Raw genomic sequence first — 19,222 nt, forward strand, 5'->3', positions numbered from 1 at the left:
ACAAAATCCTAGTCTTGTTTGAAAAGTTATTTAAAAAGGATTGGATTTGAGAAGCTGTATTATTTGATTTATTAAGAGAATATTTATATTTTCAAGCTTAATTTATTTAGTGAACCTTATGCCTTGAGTTTGACTTATTTAGAAATGAACTATTTTTAACGTTTGAATCACTGAAGGAAAGAATGATGCTCTAATATTGATTTCAATATAAAAAGGAGCTTTTAGTGATTTCAAAGGAATCTAGACTTTTGATTGAGTAATTAAGTTTGAGGCATTTTGGAAGAGTTAGAAAAATGGGTTCCAAAAAGAAAACCTGAAAGTGGTTTGATTCAAATGAACCGGTTCCTTTTCAAATGAGTTGATTTTTGGACCGGGTTGGAACTTGTGATTTTGTATGGTCGGTTTCATAATAAATTTAGTTTTATTTACTTGAACTGAGAATCCATGATTTTAAGAGTTTCAATGAATTTTAAGGAATTGATATAGGTTGACCTTCCCTAAAGACTTGGGACTCTGCCGAGAAGCTTTTATTATAAAATCCCATTGTTGGATGGGTGGTTTTGAATACTTTGAAATAAATCCTTAACTTGCCATGGTTTTAGAAGTTTTGGAAAGAGAATGCCGAGAGTGGCTTTGTTTTAGACATGGAACTCACTTTGAGTAAATTTGGCTTATGAGCCTGAGATGATTTGAGAAATGAGATCTTTAAAGCCAAGGCTGAAAAGAGTTGAAATTTGATTTCAAAGTGAAATGGCTTGAGAAAAGTGATTTGAGGCTTAAATGCCGGTTTTATGAATTTGATGATGTTGAATGGTAGAAGTGCTATTTTGTTATGGGCCATAATGGCTGTGTATGATTATGAATATTGGCTGGTTCTGGATTGAACCGTGAGCCGGAATAGCTGTATATGATATTGATTTATGGCTGATTGCTGAATGAGTTATGGGCCGTATGGCTGACTATGAATTATGAACTTAAGCCGGATGGCTGAGATGGATGTTGATCCATGGCTGGGACTGAATGAATATATGCTTGAGATACCTGGGTAGTAGCAAGGGTTATGGTTCGTCCCACTTTCTCCAGGCCAGAGACTGTGACGCCTGGGTAGTAGCGGTGGTAGTGGTGATTCCACTCGCTCCAGGTTGAGCTTTTAAACACCCGCCTGGGTAGTAGCCGCAGTAGTGGTTATTTCACTGGCTCTGGGTTGAGCGGGTAGTAGCAATGTGGGGCAATTTCTGAGCTTTCCAGGCCCAAAAGCAACTCATTTCTGAGTCTATTTGATGCAAAATTCAAGTTTGGACAAGGGGGGAGCAATTAGTTAGTGTAGGAAGCATGCCTTAGGTTAGATTTAGCGAGAGAAGCTCCCTCTTTTCTCTAGAAATTAGGGTTCTTAGTTTAGTTTCATCTTAGATTTAGGTTTAATTATCTGTTCTGATTTAATTTCCTTTATTTTTCATTGTTGATTTGCTTTAATTTCCTTAGTCCCTTTTGTTAATTTCTCTTTTATGCCTCTTTTTAGTTTATGAACACTTTTGTTGATTTTAATTTCATTTAATGCAATTTGAGGTTTTACATTCTTTTCTTGCTTCTTTGAGTTGTTATTGTTAATTTCTTGCATTAGGTAGTGGTAGAATTTATTATTCCTTGCAATTTACTATGTTTTCCTTTTATGCCTAGTAAGTGTTTGACAAAATGCTTGGCTTAGGTTTAGCGTAGTTTTTGAGCATTCTTGGCTTGGAAAGAGAAATTAGGCAATCTTGAGTCATTAATACCCAACTCATGTTGGTGATCTAGAGTTATTAGTTAATATTGTTTCCATTGACTCTAATCTCTTGCTAAATCAATTAGTAAGTTGATTAGGACTTTTCGATTGAGATTAACTAGTCCTATTTGACTTTATTCCTATGTTGAAGATAACATTGTATCTTTTTCCGATGTTGAAGATGACTAAATAGGATTAGCTCTTGTTAATTATTGTATGATCATTAATGACTAGGATAGAAAGCCCAGGTTCTCAATCCTTACCATGAATTCCTCTTTTTATTAGTTGTTATATTTAGTTGTTTGATTTACATTTCTTGCCGTTTTAATTTCTTGTTTTATCAACCCAACCCCCTTTAATCTTATAACCAATAATTGAGCACTCGATTGTGATTCCTAGGGAGAACGACCCGGGACTAATACTCTCGATTATTTTTATTGGGTTGGACTTGTGACAACCAGAAATAAAACTTTGATTTGAGGATCGATTGTCGGTTTGGGCTATGCTTACAACAAAATTATTTTATTAAATTTTGAACTGGTACAAAACCTCATATCATTGGACATTTTCTATTACGGACTCACAGACATAGCTAAGATGTTCCTAGATCATTCTGCAGGTGGTTCAATACACATGAAAAAGACAATTGACAAAGCTCAAGAACTCATTCAGATAGTTGCCAGCAACTAGCACCTATACTCATCTGGTGAGACTCCAATGAAAGGAGAGGTCAAGACAGTGTTTACTAAATCTATCCCTCCGAAACAAAGTGAATCATTAACCCAACAGCCACACCTTCTCACACAACAAATGCTAAGCTTGCAAGAAGTATTGTAGGAAACCCAAGCCTCCAACCAGAGTATGGAGGCACGGTTGAATCAGGCTGAATAGCATTTATCTGAACGGATAAGAGAAGAGTGCCAAGCTATCTAATTGAGCAGTGAAAGGGCATTGGATATCTAGCCTCAGAAAAATAGAGCGCAAGGTAAAGAGGAAACACCAGAGAGTGAAAACATAGCAACCCAGGGCACTACCAAGTGCGCTGAATGCCCAGAGAGGAGCAACACTAGCGTTCAACGCCCAGCAGGGGTCACCAAGGGCGTTCAACACCCAGAAAGGCGAGGAGGCATAAATGCCAATTCAGAGGACGTCCTCCCTAGACATCCTGACAATCCCTTTCTAGTGACTCTGGCCACTTATTCTGCAGTACCTAAAGCCCTGGAGTACAAGTCCAAGTTGCCATATCCTCAGAGACTTCAGAGGGCAGAAAAGGATAAGCAATTCGCCAAGTTCTTAGAAGTTTTTAAGAAGCTGGAGATCCAAATCCCCTTTGCAGAGGCTCTTGAACAAATGCCTTCATATGCTAAGTTCATGAAGGAAATACTGAATAACAAGAGGGATTGGAAGGCAGTAGAGACAATGGTGCTTCCTAAGGAGTGTAGTGCAGTCATTCAGAGGAATCCTCCAGAGAAACTGTAGAGACCTCTCACTCTTTCCAGTGACATAGTGCCTACCCCAAGCATAGAGTGCAAGGCCATCATAATGGATCCTGAATTCGTACCAAAGGAAGAAGTACAAGTTGCTAAAGGGTCAGAGGAGAAAGAAGCCACAGAAAAGACTAAGGTTACACAGTCACATACCACCTCTATGACACCCATTCAAGAGTTTGAAGCACCACACCCTCAGAAGCCCTAAAAGGAGACCAAGGATGAGCACTACTCACAATTCCTGGAAGTCTTTAAGAAGCTGCAAATCAATATTCCTTTTGCTGAGGTTTTGGAGCAAAAGCCTCTCTCTACTGGAAGAAACTTCATTGATGCTAAGAGAGGCAAATTGGTGCTGAGGTTACATAAGGATTGGATGGTTTTCAAGGTCTTTAAACCTCCACTACCCCCTGATAAAGGAGATGCTTGCATGCAGAGTACAATGCTGAAACTTCCTCCCTTGGTGGAAACTCATACAGTTTCCCCAACCATCAAACCAAAGTTTGGTGTTGGGTGTGCACTATCAACCAAGGAGGAAGGTCCTAAGAGAAGGATGCCTAGGGAATCGAAAAACAACAATATCTCTACTGAAGGCTTCTCACCAGGGACGGGGGTAGTATTCCCTGCAAGCCCAATCCTACCTCATGCAATGAACAAGATCCTATCTCTTTAGCATATTAAGCTGATCCATGAGAGCACAAGAAGGAAGCTCCCAGTGAGGAGTGAGGATTTATTCCTTTATGACTATCTTCCTCCTTGAAGAAACTGACCGTCAAGCTAGTGACGGCAAAGAAGCGCTTGTTGGGAGGAAACCCAACCATGAGTAGAGTACTATTATTTTTATTTCTTTTGTTTATCTCCATTTACTTTCATTTTAATTAATTTCCCTAAGTTTCCTGATGCGCATAAACTAGTTATGCTACGATTTAGGAAATTGCACGATCGGCAAAATTCCTTCCGGCAAGTGCACCGGTTATCGTCAAGTAAAAACTCACAATAGAGTGAGGTCGAATCCCACAAGGATTGGTTGAGTGAGCAATTCGGATTAGAAGTGTGTTCTAGTTGAGCAGAATCAAGATTTAGATGAGAATTGCGGAATGTAAAATTGGCGGGAAACGTAAATGACAAGAAATTTAAATGGCGGAATCTTAAATTGCATGAAGTAAAGAGCAGAAGCTAAATTGCTGAAATTAAAGGGAATGGGGGTGATTGCATGAATTTAATTGCAGAATGTAAAGAGAAAGTGGAAATCAGAAATGGGGAATTCATTGGGTTATAGGAGATATTGAGATCTCCGAATCAAAACATGTTTATCTCTTCCTCAACCAATGCGTTCATTGAATTTTGCTTGGCAATCTTATATGATTGGATCCCAATCCCTTGGCTCACCAATTCTCTCTAAAAACGAACAAATTCCCAATCCCTTGGTTTAAATGTTCATAAGAAGAGATGATGCTCGATCACTGATTATACCACACAGTTTCATGAACCACAATTTGGTAGGATTACATGTCACAATATCCATCCAAACCCCAATCCAATTCACTGTGAGAAAGCTTCTCTAGCATGAATCCTCCATTCCTTTCCCAAGGTTCCGAAGGATTCCAATTATGGGTAGTTTCTTTCCCAAGACAACTACCCAATGGAATTAGATCGAGAAGCTTTCTAACAAAATTCAAGAGAAAAGATTGAAGAAGAAGATAAACTATTATTGATTCATTGAATTACAATAGAGCTCCCTAACCCAATGAAAGGGGGTTTAGTGAGTCATAGCTCTGAATTCAATTACAAAGATATGAAAACTAGCCAAATGAAAAAGTAAAGGTCCTCCTAACTTAAATTCTATCCTATTTATACACTTTCTATATTGAGCTTCTGTTGTGTTTCTTGGGCTTTGAGGCCTCTCCCTGCTTTCCTTTTGCCTTGGGTTTATGATCCATAATCTTGATGAGGCTGTTGATCCAAAATCTGTAACATTCATTGAGCCAACTTAGTGATAATCAAATAATGACACATGACTCAATAAATTGAAATTTCAGACTCATCAATCCTTCAGGCCCAATCCCATAAACCATGATATTCAATTGGGTTTCATACCAGAGTAAGTTTAAGTTAATGTTTGTGCTCAAATACTAACTTAAACCGCAATATTGTTGGCCCAGAAACCTTTTCCAAGAGTGGCGTTTAAGTTGCAGTTTAAGCTTAAACTGTAGCTTAAACGCCAGACACTTCCAGTGATGCCTTTTGTGGAAGCACGTTTAAGCTTCAGTTTAAGGTTAAACTGAAGCTTAAACGTGGAAATGGAAGAAGGCAGCCCTGGAGGGTAACTTAGTCGAACACGTTTAAGCTTCAGTTTAAGGTTAAACTGAAGCTTAAACGTGGAGATAGAAAAGGCAGCCCTGGAGGTCGAACACGTTTAAGCTCCAGTTTAAGGTTAAACTGGAGCTTAAACGTGGAAATGGAAGAAGGCATCCTGGAGGTCGAACACGTTTAAGCTCCAGTTTAAGGTTAAACTGGAGCTTAAACGTGGACGCTGAGAAAGGTAGCCCTGGAGGTGTCGAACACGTTTAAGCTCCAGTTTAAGGTTAAACTGGAGCTTAAACGTGGAAATGGAGAAAGCAACCCTGGAGGAGAAAACTTGGTCGAACACGTTTAAGCTCCAGTTTAAGGTCAAACTGGAGCTTAAACGTGGAAATGGCTCCCTGGTGCACTTCCCATTTCTGGCGTTTAACCTCCAGTTTAAGGTTAAACTGGAGGTTAAACGTGGAAATGCTTCCTGATTGGCATTCTCATTCTGGCGTTTAACCTCCAGTTTAAGGTTAAACTGGAGGTTAAACGTGGAATGCTTCTTTGGTGAGACTTTCATTCTGGCGTTTAACCTCCAGTTTAAGGTTAAACTGGAGGTTAAACTTCAGTTTCAGCATTTCTTAGCCTTCATGATTCTGGCGTTTAAGCTCCAGTTTAGGCTTAAACTGGAACTTAAACTCCACATGTGATATTCAAGCTTCCTTTATTGACTTTGTTGCTTCCTTGCCTAGCCTCTTCTTCCCTGAAATCATCCAAACAATTGCATCAAAGTCTTGCAAAATTTCATGAGAAATCTTCCATTCATAGCATTCAAGTAATATAACTAAAAACTCATGGAATTTGCATCAAAATCATACTGTTTGGATGGTTCATTGCTTTGTTCTTCTTTTAACCATTCTTGGTTACTTTAAGCTCAAGAAAATGCATAAAACATCTAAAACTATCAAAAAAATGCTAGTGAAACTAGCCTAAGATGCCTTGGCATCACAACACCAAACTTAATACTTGTTTGTCCCTAAGCAAGTCCTGAGTTATTTGAGAAGAAAGTATGAAACAGAAAGCAATTACATTGGCTATATTAGCAAGCATTTGAAGTTCATCAGAAGGGTTTTATGCAGAAAGTTGCAGCATCACTTTTCCATACTTATCAAGTAAGATCATCACTTTTTCATTGCATCCATCAAACACTGCTATGGCCTCTTGTTATTCTTATGTCCTTGGCACTTTTCTCTTCTTTGTTTTTCTTTTCTTTTTCTTAGAGCTCCTTTGCTCCTTGTTTGCTTGGTGTCATGTGTTGCACAAGCCTTTGGCATTTTCTTTTTCTTATCAGTGCACTACACATATCCACTTCAGGCATTTTAGTTCACATTTCTTCTTGAGACATTGGTGCCCAGCACCTCTTTGTGTGACTAAATGTTTTGTATTTAGGTTGCTCTTGATAATGGACTTTTGGTTGATAATCCCGGGTTAGTTAACCCAAGTTACCAAGTGTTGAAACACTCCTCAGAACCTATTCATCCAAGCATATCCTTAATACATGAACACCACAGGCATTTGTCTCAGAAGTTCAAACCATTGGTGCCTAGCTTATTTTCTCAAATTTTTTTCTTTTTGGTTGCCCTTTTTCAGTGGCTTTTTCTTCTTCTTTTTCTTTCTTTTTCATGGCCAAAGACATTTATTCATCAAGATCCATAGACAGTTTTCAATTTCTACATAAAAAATGATAATTCTACACTCTATTTCCAGTGATCTGACTGAACAATCAAGCATGCATACCACCACTTAATTCTACTTGATTTGTCACTAATTTAGCCAAGTTACTTTTGTTCAAACTTTTCTTTTATTTTTGGAAACAGAACAAGCATGGCAAGCACTTGTTTAAGAAGGTGAAGTTATATCCAAACATCTAGGCATTCACTTTATTCAAAGCAATAACAGACACTCATACTAAAAAAAAAACTCCACATAAAACTTAAATGACTTATGATGAAAGAAAGCTCATAAAGACAATTCACCAATTATCATTTGATTATTAAGGAACGAGACCACCTCTTATTTATTGCTTGGTTCTTCTTAATTCTTGGGATCCTGCTTCTTCTTGCTTCCTGCCTCTTTTTGACCACTTGTGCTTCCTTTGTCTTTTCTTATGAGCTTTTTCCAGAATCCAGCCTTTTTCATTGTTTCTTCCACTCCTTTTTCAAGGATCATTGCCTTGTTTATTTCTCCTTCTTTCCTCCCTTTGAAATACTCATCAAAAGCTGGGAATGCTGGGTCCATCTTGTGTAGATGTTCCCCTATGTAGTTAAGCTTGATTTGCGAACTGATGTTGTAATCAGCTTGGACTGAGTATCTTGCATTCTGTAAAGTGGTGGCTTCCTTGATTGCCAAGACATTGGCATCTTGGTGTTGGCATATGTGGCTGAAGGATTCCTGTAAGTGTAAATTCTGTTCCCTTTGCAGATCTAAGAATCTTGATTCAAAGTTCCTTTGCATATCCATCATTTTTAGGTGAAAGTCCTCTTGTCTCTCCTGAGACCTCATGTATTGTTGAGACATTCCTTCCATGATTTCCTGCATTCTGCTCATATCCATGGGGTCTCTGGGAATTCGTTGTCTTCTTTCTGGGATTGCTTGCTCTTCTTGCTCTTCTTCTCTGTCTTCTCCTTCCTGTCCTTCTTGTTCTGCTTCTTGCTCTGCTTCCGCTTGTTGCCCTTCTTCATTTCTTCTTCTTGTGTGTCTTGGAGCAGTTGGGCCAAGAGTCATTCTGTACGCAGTTATGGCCAATCCAGGATATATCCAATTAGGTCTTTCATCTTCAAGTGGTACTTGGGCATCGATGCATAGTCTAATGATGGTGCTAGGGAAGTGAAGCCAGGATTCAGGGTCACTTTTCTCACTAAACTCTTGTATCTGTTCAGCAATGAGTTTATGAACTTTGATCTCCCCTCCCACCATAATGCAATGAAGCAAGATGGCTCTTTTAGGGACTATTTCTGAAGAGTTTGCAGTGGGTAGGATGGATCTCCTAACTATTGCATACCACCCTTTAGCTTCAGGTGTTAGGTCTCCCCTTCTCAAGACTCTTGGAGCCCCTCTTGTTTTTCTCACCCATTCAGCTCTGATGGCACAAAGATCTTCAGCAATAGTCGTGTAGTCAGGTTCTCCTATCATCCTTTCCTCATAACTTGCTTGGCTGAAATGTATGTTTTTCAGGCCAAGAGTTTTCATGATTGCCTTGGGGCTGAAGTCAACTTCCACCCCTCTCACATAGCTTTTGTATGTGGGTTTCTTGGTTGAGTCTTCCCTCACTGCATTTGCATAGAACTCCTTCACCAAGTTGATGTTGATTTTAGTGATTGGCTTAGTCAGGAGCTCCCACTTCCTCTTTTTGATCTTCTCCCAAACACCTGGGAACTCATCCTTTTCAAGGTCAAAGGGAACCTCAGCTAGTACCCTTTTAGGTCTCATCCATTCGGCTTGAATCTCATGGAAAACTGATTTGTATCTCCTTGCATCGAATTCCCTGTTCTCCTCCATTGGTTGCTTGTCTTTTCTTCTTTTGTGGCTAGATGAAGCTGCCATTGGTTCTTTAGTTTTGGGGTAAGTGACAAGCTAAAGTTGACAAGGTGAAGCAAGAAGTGTTGTTGGAAATGTGGGGAGGTTGTTTTCGGCAAGAGATAGTTTATGCTATGATGAAGAAAATGTGCATGAAGGAGATTTGGTGGTGTTGAACTCGTTCCCCAAGTGGTTCTTTATAGGGCCCTTAAGTGAAAAATGGACGGCTAGGGTGGTTTGTGAAGGGTGGCTTGATGGTAAATATATGAATTAGGGAGAAGGACGAATTGCTTTTCATTTTCTTGGAAGTATTCTGGGTGCATTAGGTTGTACATGTAGCAATCTTTTCTTGCAGAACTTCCTTTTCCCATGTGTTAGCTTCAAAGACTTGTGAACTTTCTTTTTGACCAAGCACCGTACCTCCCTTTGTCTTTTTCCTCCATTTTTGTCTTTTCTTTTGTACCTGCACAAACAAACAAGTTTGCTATCATTTTTCGGTCCATGTGAATGATGAATAGTACTTGCACATGTAAATCAATGATTGACTCCATGAGCTTATAGCCGTGACTTTTGTATGTATGCACACTTATTATTGGACACCAAACTTAGTGTTTGGTAAAGTCTCCTGATGACATGAAATCCATATTGGTTGTCCTTAATGAATGTGCATAATTCTAATAAATCATAGTCACTTTGGCTCTTTGATTCTAAACAAAGTTACTACCCTAAGTAATTGAAACCAAAGTATTAAAACATGCGAATGGTCTACTTGTCATGAATTTCGAAATCCAGAGGAACTTCTTGCTTTTCATGAACCGTGTTCAAAGAGGAACACCAAACTTAATGTTTGGTTGTGCTCTTTGCATGAAAAATTGAATGCATTTTGAATAAAGTTTGGGGTGCCCTTAGGCACACCAAACTTAGAGACAAATTGTATTTTATATGCAATGTTTAGTGCACTCTTTCAGCAGTTGTCCTGAGGATTCAAGTTCATGCATAAGAAACCATGCTTTATTAGATGCAAAACAACACAAAAAAGAGTAAGGATATTAAAAACATGGGTTGCCTCCCATGAAGCGCTTCTTTAACGTCACTAGCTTGACGGTTGTCCCTTGTTAGGGTGGATTGTAGTGCTTGACGTCTTCTCCTCTCACTATGCAAACGTCTCCACTTGATTCCTTCATGACCTCTAAATGTTCCATAGAAAGAACTTTCCTGATTGTGAACACTTGAGGGAGCTGGGAAGGAATGGTTTTGAGGCCAGGTGGGATTGGCAGATAATGACTTGATATCACTTTATCTCCCGGAGAAAAACCTTCAGTGGGAATTTTCTTGTTTCTCCACCCTCTTGGCAATTTCCCTATCATTCTTCCCTTTCTCTTGAGGATTTCTTCATTGACCCTTATGCTAGGAGGATCCTTCTGATCTGTTTCCATTGATTCTTGTGGCTTTAACTCTTGCAACTCCTGTTTGCCTTCAAAAGACTGTTTTAGAGTTTCAGCTGCTGGATTACTTTCCTCCAAACACAGATGACTACTATCATCCTTAGGCTTTTCAGGTTCTGGTTCAGGCTCAGATGCAGGTTTGAAAACTTTGAAAATGAGCTGTTCATCATGTATTCTCAGAATTAGCTCTCCTTGTTCTACATCTATGAGCGCTCTAGTAGTGGCTAGAAAAGGTCTTCCCAGAATGATAGGGTGTAGGTAGCTTTCCTCCATGTCCAAAATGACAAAGTCTGTGGGGAAGTAATAATCTCCCACTTTCACCAGCACATTCTCAACCACCCCTTCAGCTTGCTTCTGAGTTTTGTCAGCCAGTTGTATGATTACATCAGTGGATCTCACCTCATTCAGTTGTAGCCTCTTCATAAGAGTTAGAGGCATCACATTTATGCTAGCTCCTAGATCACAGAATCCTCTGTCAATTTTTGTTTCTCCTATGATGCAAGGAATATGAAAACTTCCTGGGTCTGTTTTCTTAGAGACTGTGTCCTTCTTGATGAGGGCACTGCATTCTTTGTTCATTGTTACCGTTTGTCCTCCCTTCAAAACTCTTTTCTTGCTCAACAATTCCTTTAAATACTTGATGTGTGTAGGCATTTGATGGAGAATCTGAAGAAAGGGAATATTGATATGGAGAGACTTAAATGTCTCTAAAAACCTTGAATAGGTTTTCCCTTTTTCACCTTCTCCTAACCTCTGAGGAAATGGTGCTTTTGGTTGGTATGTTTCCATCGTGCCTTTTTGCAGTTCCTTGGCTTGCTCAGTTTCACTTTCCTGCTTAGCTTCCTCCACACCTTCCTTCAAGATTTCTGGCTCCTGTTCTGAGGATCTGATTCCTTCTTCTTCTGAGACTTCTTTCAATATGGTGATGGCTTTGCATTCTTCCCATCTCACTCCCTTTTGTTCCCCTTTAGGATTCTTTTCTGTGTCACTAGGGAACACTGCAGTTGATTTGGGGGCCTGTTGAGATAGCTCTCCTACTTGAGACTCCATCCTCTTGAGTTTTTCACCATGGTTTCTTAAGGTAGTTCTCACATCATCCCTGAAGCTTTTCAATTCAATTATGTCCTGACCCATGTGTGCCAGCACTCCTTCTATCCTGTTTAATTGATCTTGAAATTGTTGGTTCGGGTTAGGTTGGGTAGGTTGATTATTTTGGCCATGATATGGTGGTTGAGAGTAAGTGTTTTGTGTGGCTTGGTATGATCTTTGGTTGGAGTTTTGGTATGTGGACTTGTTATGTTGGTTTTGCTGGTTTCCCCACCCAAAGTTTGGGTGGTTTTTCCAGCCTGGGTTGTAAGTGTTGGAATGTGGATCATATGGTTGCCTTTGTTGATTTCCTACATAATTGGCCTCTTCCCAATCACCTCCTTCAGTGCTTTCTTCCTCTTGCTCTTGTGTGTGTATTGCAGCCACTTGTTTTGTTTCTAATTTCCTGGTGAGCTCTGCTAGTTGCTTGGTAAACACCTTGTTTTGGGCTAGAATTGTATCAACATGGTTCAGCTCCATGACTCCCTTAGTGTTGTGTCTCTCTGATGCATAGTAGTACTCGTTCTCAGCCACTGTCTCAATCACTTCAATGGCTTCTTCCACAGTCTTTTTCCTGTTCAATGAACCTCCTGATGAATGGTCTACAGCCTTCCTTGATTCATAAGACAGTCCATCATAGAAAATATGCAATTGCACCCAGTCATGGAACATGTCTGGTGGGCATTTCCTTGTCAAATCTTTGAATCTCTCCCATGCCTCGTAGAGAGTTTCACCATCTTGTTGTCTAAACGTCTGAACCTCAGATCGAAGCCTATTGACCTTTTGTGGGGGGTAGAAACGTGCCAGAAACTTGCTTTCCACCTCATCCCAGGTTGTTAGGCTCCCCCTTGGGAATGATTCCAGCCACTTAGCTGCCTTGTCCCTAAGTGAAAATGGGAACAAAAGCAGTTTATATGCATCTTCCTGGACTCCATTGGACTTCACAGTGTCACAAATTCTCAGAAATTTTGTGAGATGTTGGTTTGGGTCTTCATTAGCACTTCCACCAAATGAACAATGATTCTCCACAAGTGATATTAGCTGTGGTTTGAGCTCAAAATTGTTGGCCTGAATGGGTGGTTTCTGGATGCTGCTACCACAATTCCCAGAGGTTGGGTTTATGTATGAACTAATAACCCTCCTCTCAGGAATGGCATTGTTTCCATCAGCTCTCTCATGGTTGTGAACTTCTCTATCCATGTTGAGATCTAAAGCTTCCTCAAAATTGTCCTCAGATTCTCCTTCAGATTCCTCTTCTCCCAGTACTCTCTTCCCTCTTGCTTCCCTTCTCAGTCTATGAAGGGTCCTCTCTAGTTCGGTATATGGAGGAGTTGATGTCTCTCCTCTCCTACCTGTCATACAAGAACACAGCACAGGCAACAAACAAGTGAAATACTCTTGGTTAATGGAAGAGTATGGTTAGAGCAGTTGAGGAATTAATTCAAACAGTTAGTGAGTCAGTGAGTTAGTTGCTTGAATTTAAAGGCATAAAGAAAGAAAGCATGTAACAGAGTGCAGAAATTAAAATTCAACAAGTAACTTGTACTGAATTAATCAAAACAAAAAAAAATGCTCAATCTAGTTAACTTCCAATTTGAGAATTGTCAATCGAAAACCAATCCCCGGCAACGGCGCCATAAACTTGATGCGCATAAACTAGTTATGCTACGATTTAGGAAATTGCACGATCGGCAAAATTCCTTCCGGCAAGTGCACCGGTTATCGTCAAGTAAAAACTCACAATAGAGTGAGGTCGAATCCCACAAGGATTGGTTGAGTGAGCAATTTAGATTAGAAGTGTGTTCTAGTTGAGCGGAATCAAGATTTAGATGAGAATTGCGGAATGTAAAATTGGCGGGAAACGTAAATGACAAGAAATTTAAATGGCGGAATCTTAAATTGCATGAAGTAAAGAGCAGAAGCTAAATTGCTGAAATTAAAGGGAATGGGGGTGATTGCATGAATTTAATTGCAGAATGTAAAGAGAAAGTGGAAATCAGAAATGGGGAATTCATTGGGTTATAGGAGATATTGAGATCTCCGAATCAAAACATGTTTATCTCTTCCTCAACCAATGCGTTCATTGAATTTTGCTTGGCAATCTTATATGATTGGATCCCAATCCCTTGGCTCACCAATTCTCTCTAAAAACGAACAAATTCCCAATCCCTTGGTTTAAATGTTCATAAGAAGAGATGATGCTCGATCACTGATTATACCACACAGTTTCATGAACCACAATTTGGTAGGATTACATGTCACAATATCCATCCAAACCCCAATCCAATTCACTGTGAGAAAGCTTCTCTAGCATGAATCCTCCATTCCTTTCCCAAGGTTCCGAAGGATTCCAATTATGGGTAGTTTCTTTCCCAAGACAACTACCCAATGGAATTAGATCGAGAAGCTTTCTAACAAAATTCAAGAGAAAAGATTGAAGAAGAAGATAAACTATTATTGATTCATTGAATTACAATAGAGCTCCCTAACCCAATGAAAGGGGGTTTAGTGAGTCATAGCTCTGAATTCAATTACAAAGATATGAAAACTAGCCAAATGAAAAAGTAAAGGTCCTCCTAACTTAAATTCTATCCTATTTATACACTTTCTATATTGAGCTTCTGTTGTGTTTCTTGGGCTTTGAGGCCTCTCCCTGCTTTCCTTTTGCCTTGGGTTTATGATCCATAATCTTGATGAGGCTGTTGATCCAAAATCTGTAACATTCATTGAGCCAACTTAGTGATAATCAAATAATGACACATGACTCAATAAATTGAAATTTCAGACTCATCAATCCTTCAGGCCCAATCCCATAAACCATGATATTCAATTGGGTTTCATACCAGAGTAAGTTTAAGTTAATGTTTGTGCTCAAATACTAACTTAAACCGCAATATTGTTGGCCCAGAAACCTTTTCCAAGAGTGGCGTTTAAGTTGCAGTTTAAGCTTAAACTGTAGCTTAAACGCCAGACACTTCCAGTGATGCCTTTTGTGGAAGCACGTTTAAGCTTCAGTTTAAGGTTAAACTGAAGCTTAAACGTGGAAATGGAAGAAGGCAGCCCTGGAGGGTAACTTAGTCGAACACGTTTAAGCTTCAGTTTAAGGTTAAACTGAAGCTTAAACGTGGAGATAGAAAAGGCAGCCCTGGAGGTCGAACACGTTTAAGCTCCAGTTTAAGGTTAAACTGGAGCTTAAACGTGGAAATGGAAGAAGGCATCTTGGAGGTCGAACACGTTTAAGCTCCAGTTTAAGGTTAAACTGGAGCTTAAACGTGGACGCTGAGAAAGGTAGCCCTGGAGGTGTCGAACACGTTTAAGCTCCAGTTTAAGGTTAAACTGGAGCTTAAACGTGGAAATGGAGAAAGCAACCCTGGAGGAGAAAACTTGGTCGAACACGTTTAAGCTCCAGTTTAAGGTCAAACTGGAGCTTAAACGTGGAAATGGCTCCCTGGTGCACTTCCCATTTCTGGCGTTTAACCTCCAGTTTAAGGTTAAACTGGAGGTTAAACGTGGAAATGCTTCCTGATTGGCATTCTCATTCTGGCGTTTAACCTCCAGTTTAAGGTTAAACTGGAGGTTAAACGTGGAATGCTTCTTTGGTGAGACTTTCATTCTGGCATTTAACCTCCAGTTTAAGGTTAAACTGGAGGTTAAACTTCAGTTTCAGCATTTCTTAGCCTTCATGATTCTGGCGTTTAAGCTCCAGTTTAGGCTTAAACTGGAACTTAAACTCCACATGTGATATTCAAGCTTCCTTTATTGACTTTGTTGCTTCCTTGCCTAGCCTCTTCTTCCCTGAAATCATCCAAACAATTGCATCAAAGTCTTGCAAAATTTCATGAGAAATCTTCCATTCATAGCATTCAAGTAATATAACTAAAAACTCATGGAATTTGCATCAAAATCATACTGTTTGGATGGTTCATTGCTTTGTTCTTCTTTTAACCATTCTTGGTTACTTTAAGCTCAAGAAAATGCATAAAACATCTAAAACTATCAAAAAAATGCTAGTGAAACTAGCCTAAGATGCCTTGGCATCATTTCCCTTGCTTTTTAACATTTGTGATCATATGTAGCACTTGGAGCTGAAATAGGAACATGTAGGAGAGAAACAGAACACCCTGGAGGGTTCCCCTTACTGGCATCCAATGCCAGAAATGGGAAGAAAGCTTGGGTGTTCAAAGCCCATAAGGGAATAGCAAGGACCAAGTTTTCTTTGCTTGGAGAGAAGCAAACTTTTTATGTTTGGTGTTGCAGAGCGAGCTCCAGGTGTATACTATCATCAATGGCACCAAAAGGAGATGAATCATCTTCACAGTAGAGCATAGCCTGGGCAACCATAAGCACTGATATGGTTGAGTTTCATTCCCCTTTTCTTTCTATTTTTCAGTATTTCATTCTATTTTCTATTTTCTATTCTAGCTTTTACATGATCAATATTAATGTTTCCTTTGACTTTTAGTCTAGTAGTTTAAATTTTCAAATTTTTTTTAGGTTTAAGATATCTTCTATATCCCACAACAAGCTTAAAAGAAAATTTTTTAAAAAAGAAGTGGTAAAATACACAAGGATTTGAGTATATCGTAAGTTATTCCAATTACTTTGATGTGGTGGCCTTGCCTTTACTTTCTGAATGTGTGAATTAACTGTGCATACTTGACGTTGAAGTTAAGCGTGTTGGCTCTTGAAGAACAGTGAATTTAGAAAAGTATTATTGATTCTCTGAAAAATAAAAAAATATTGATTATTGAAGTAAGAAAAAGCAGCAAAAAGAAAAAAAATAAAAGAAAAAAAAAGAATATAAAAAGCTCAAAAGAAAAAAGAAAAGAGCAAAGATCTAAGGCTTTGAGCATCAATGGTTAGGAGGGTTAAAAAGTAGCCTAAAAAGCTCAAATGAGTTGCTATCCCTAACTATATGCTTGTGGTATGAAGGTGTCAAATGAAAAGTTTAAGACTGAGCAGTTAAAGTCGTGATCCCAAAGCTAAAGAGTACGCTTAAGAACTCTGGGCACCACTGTCTGGAAATTTAAGCAAAGCTAAATTCGAATCCAAAGGGTTCCTCTAGTCAAGTGTCTGTGGAGTTTATGTATCCGGTGGTAATACGAGAAAACAAAACGATTAGAGTCACAACTAGGCTCAAAAGGTGCAAAGCACCAAAAGAAGCTGTGTTCAAGAATCAAGAAGAGCTAAAAGAACAGAATCAATAATATCATCCGGATTCTAGTTCCAAGGGATGCTAATACTTCTAAGCTTCATAGGAAAGTAAGATGCCAAAACTGTTCAGAAGTAAAGAGCTAATAGCCCCATTTAATATTTGGAACTGAGCTTCATTGACAACTCTGAGACCTATTGTATTTTTCTCTTCCATTTGCCCTATTTTCTTTTTGGTTGCTTGAGGACAAGCAACAGTTTAAGTTTGGTGTTCTGATGAGTGGATATTTTATATCCTTTTTGGTACTATTTTCTTAGTGTCTTTAGTTATATTTTGTTAAATTTTATTATGTTTTAGTAGGTTTTAGTGCAAAAATCACATTTTGTAAGCTAATTTAAGTTTTTATATTTTCTTATGATTTTAGGTGATTTTTGGGTGAAAATGGCAAGTTTTAGCAAAGTCTGATTCAGAGACAAAGAAAGGATAACAGATGCTGTCAAATCCTGACCTTCATGCATTCAAACGAGCATTTCTAGAGCTACATAGGTCCAATTGATGCGCTCTTAATGGCGTCGGAAAGCTAACCTCTAGGGCTTTCCAGAAATATAATAGTTTATACTTTTCTTTGGAAAGAACCGCCCAAAACGGGCGTTGAACGCACAACTTAACCCTTTTCTGGCGTTCAACGCCCAAACCGGCGTTCAACGCCAGCCAGGGAGAAGAAACCAAAGTTGAACGCCCAAAACTCAAGTTAGACGCCAGGCATCAGCCCAATCACTCACCAAGTAGGCCCCAAAGTAGATTTTAGCACTTCTTAGCTTATTTTATTTTCTTTTGTAATTTTTAATTAAAAATAATATCTTTTAGGTTTAGTCTTAGAGTTTTTATTATAAATAAGGGACTTCCTTCCTCCTAAGGATGATGCTTCCCAGGAGGGGAAACGTACATAGAAATTTTCTCTGTAAATTATGAGCGGCTAAACCTCCTAGGTTAAGGATTGGAGCTCTGCTCATTCCTATGGATTAATATCATTACTCTTTTACTTTAATACATATTTGATTTTATTCTATGATGTATTGTCGTTCTTCATCTCTATGAATCTGGGGTGGAACAAAAGTATGACACATTATTCTTCATGAGTTCTTTACGAGTCCTAACCCGGATAGTATTGAGCTACAACTTGAGAGTACATCACAAGTTCCAACGAGTTAGTTGGGCTAATTGAGATACGTGACATGAAATCTCGTTAGTTATGGGTAATTGAGGTCCCTGTTGCGCTAAGGCTAGAACACTGAGCATCATTCTCTGATCCAGAAGATCCGACCTTGTCTGTGGCGTTTTGAGTAGGATCAACAGAGATTGATTTGCATGAGCTTCACCTTCGTCCAGATTGAATGATCAGCATCCTGATATTTAGTTTGGACCATGGAGATTAATGACCACGACCCATGGCTTAATCACTTACAGCCTTGCCATTGAATGAATCACTCATTATTAAAGTAGTCAGTAAGAAGTGTTAATCTGAAAGAACAAGCATTTCCGAGGCCTAAATTGATTTCTCACCATTGTTTTTACGTCTTTTTGTTATTGTTTTGTTTATGTGCCTACAACAACAACAATCAACTTTCTATTCGCCTGAGTAAGATCTACAGGATAACCATAGCTTGCTCAATCCGGCAATCCTCGTGGGATTCGACCCTCACTCACCTGAGCTATTACCTAGACGACCCGGTGCACTTGCCAGTTCAGTTGTGCGAGTTACATTTTTGCGCACCATACTCTCACCCTCATGTGCATCCTTCTTTTCCCGGTGACACAGCAGCGACGACGTTGGCAGTGATGCCCACCGGCGCTGTTTCCATTTTCGTCTCTTCCCTCTTCTTCCCCGATCCCCCCTCATCTCTGTTTTCCCTTTCTTTATTTTCTCTTTTCTTGTGGATGGCGGCTGGAGGAAGGGGAGTTAAGGTTAAGGTTTTTGGTAGGTATAAGGACGGTTTTTTAATTTCTAATAAAAATAGGGTAAAATAGTAATTAAAAACTAATTTTAATCAAACAATAAATATATATAAAAATATCATTTATTCATCAACTTGTAAATTATTTTTCAAAGAGTATTTTAATTCAAGAATTAAAGATAATTAAATTAATTATATTGTTTATTCATAAACTAAGGTTAAAATTTTAAATACTCAAATTAAGGCATATAAAGTTCTCCTTATCTTTCAATTTCTAAAGCTTTAAATCATAAATAATAAATTACTCAAATAATATAAAAATCTTTGAAAAAAAATCTTGATTAGATATTGTTCTTGCGTCACTGGCCGACTCCAAGGTATAGTTCGTCCTGCTCAATGCTTGAACTCGTCTCTCCTTGGATTGGGTGAGATATACGTCTACTCTTCCAAGAACGGTGGCGGTGGGCACCTGCAAA

At 38.9% G+C, this 19,222-nt stretch overlaps 1 non-coding gene across 1 annotated transcript; it reads left to right on the forward strand.

Annotated features, from left to right (window-relative positions):
• Positions 1–12,309: 12,309 nt before the first annotated feature.
• LOC148571027 (small nucleolar RNA R71) lies at positions 12,310–12,413 on the forward strand. Its single transcript, XR_015880435.1, has one exon. It is a non-coding gene; the product is annotated as a small nucleolar RNA R71 (small nucleolar RNA).
• Positions 12,414–19,222: the final 6,809 nt, after the last annotated feature.

Source organism: Arachis ipaensis, chromosome B3 (assembly GCF_059453495.1).
Source record: "Arachis ipaensis isolate K30076 ecotype BB chromosome B3, ASM5945349v1, whole genome shotgun sequence".
In the NCBI taxonomy this organism is placed as follows: domain Eukaryota; kingdom Viridiplantae; phylum Streptophyta; class Magnoliopsida; order Fabales; family Fabaceae; genus Arachis; species Arachis ipaensis.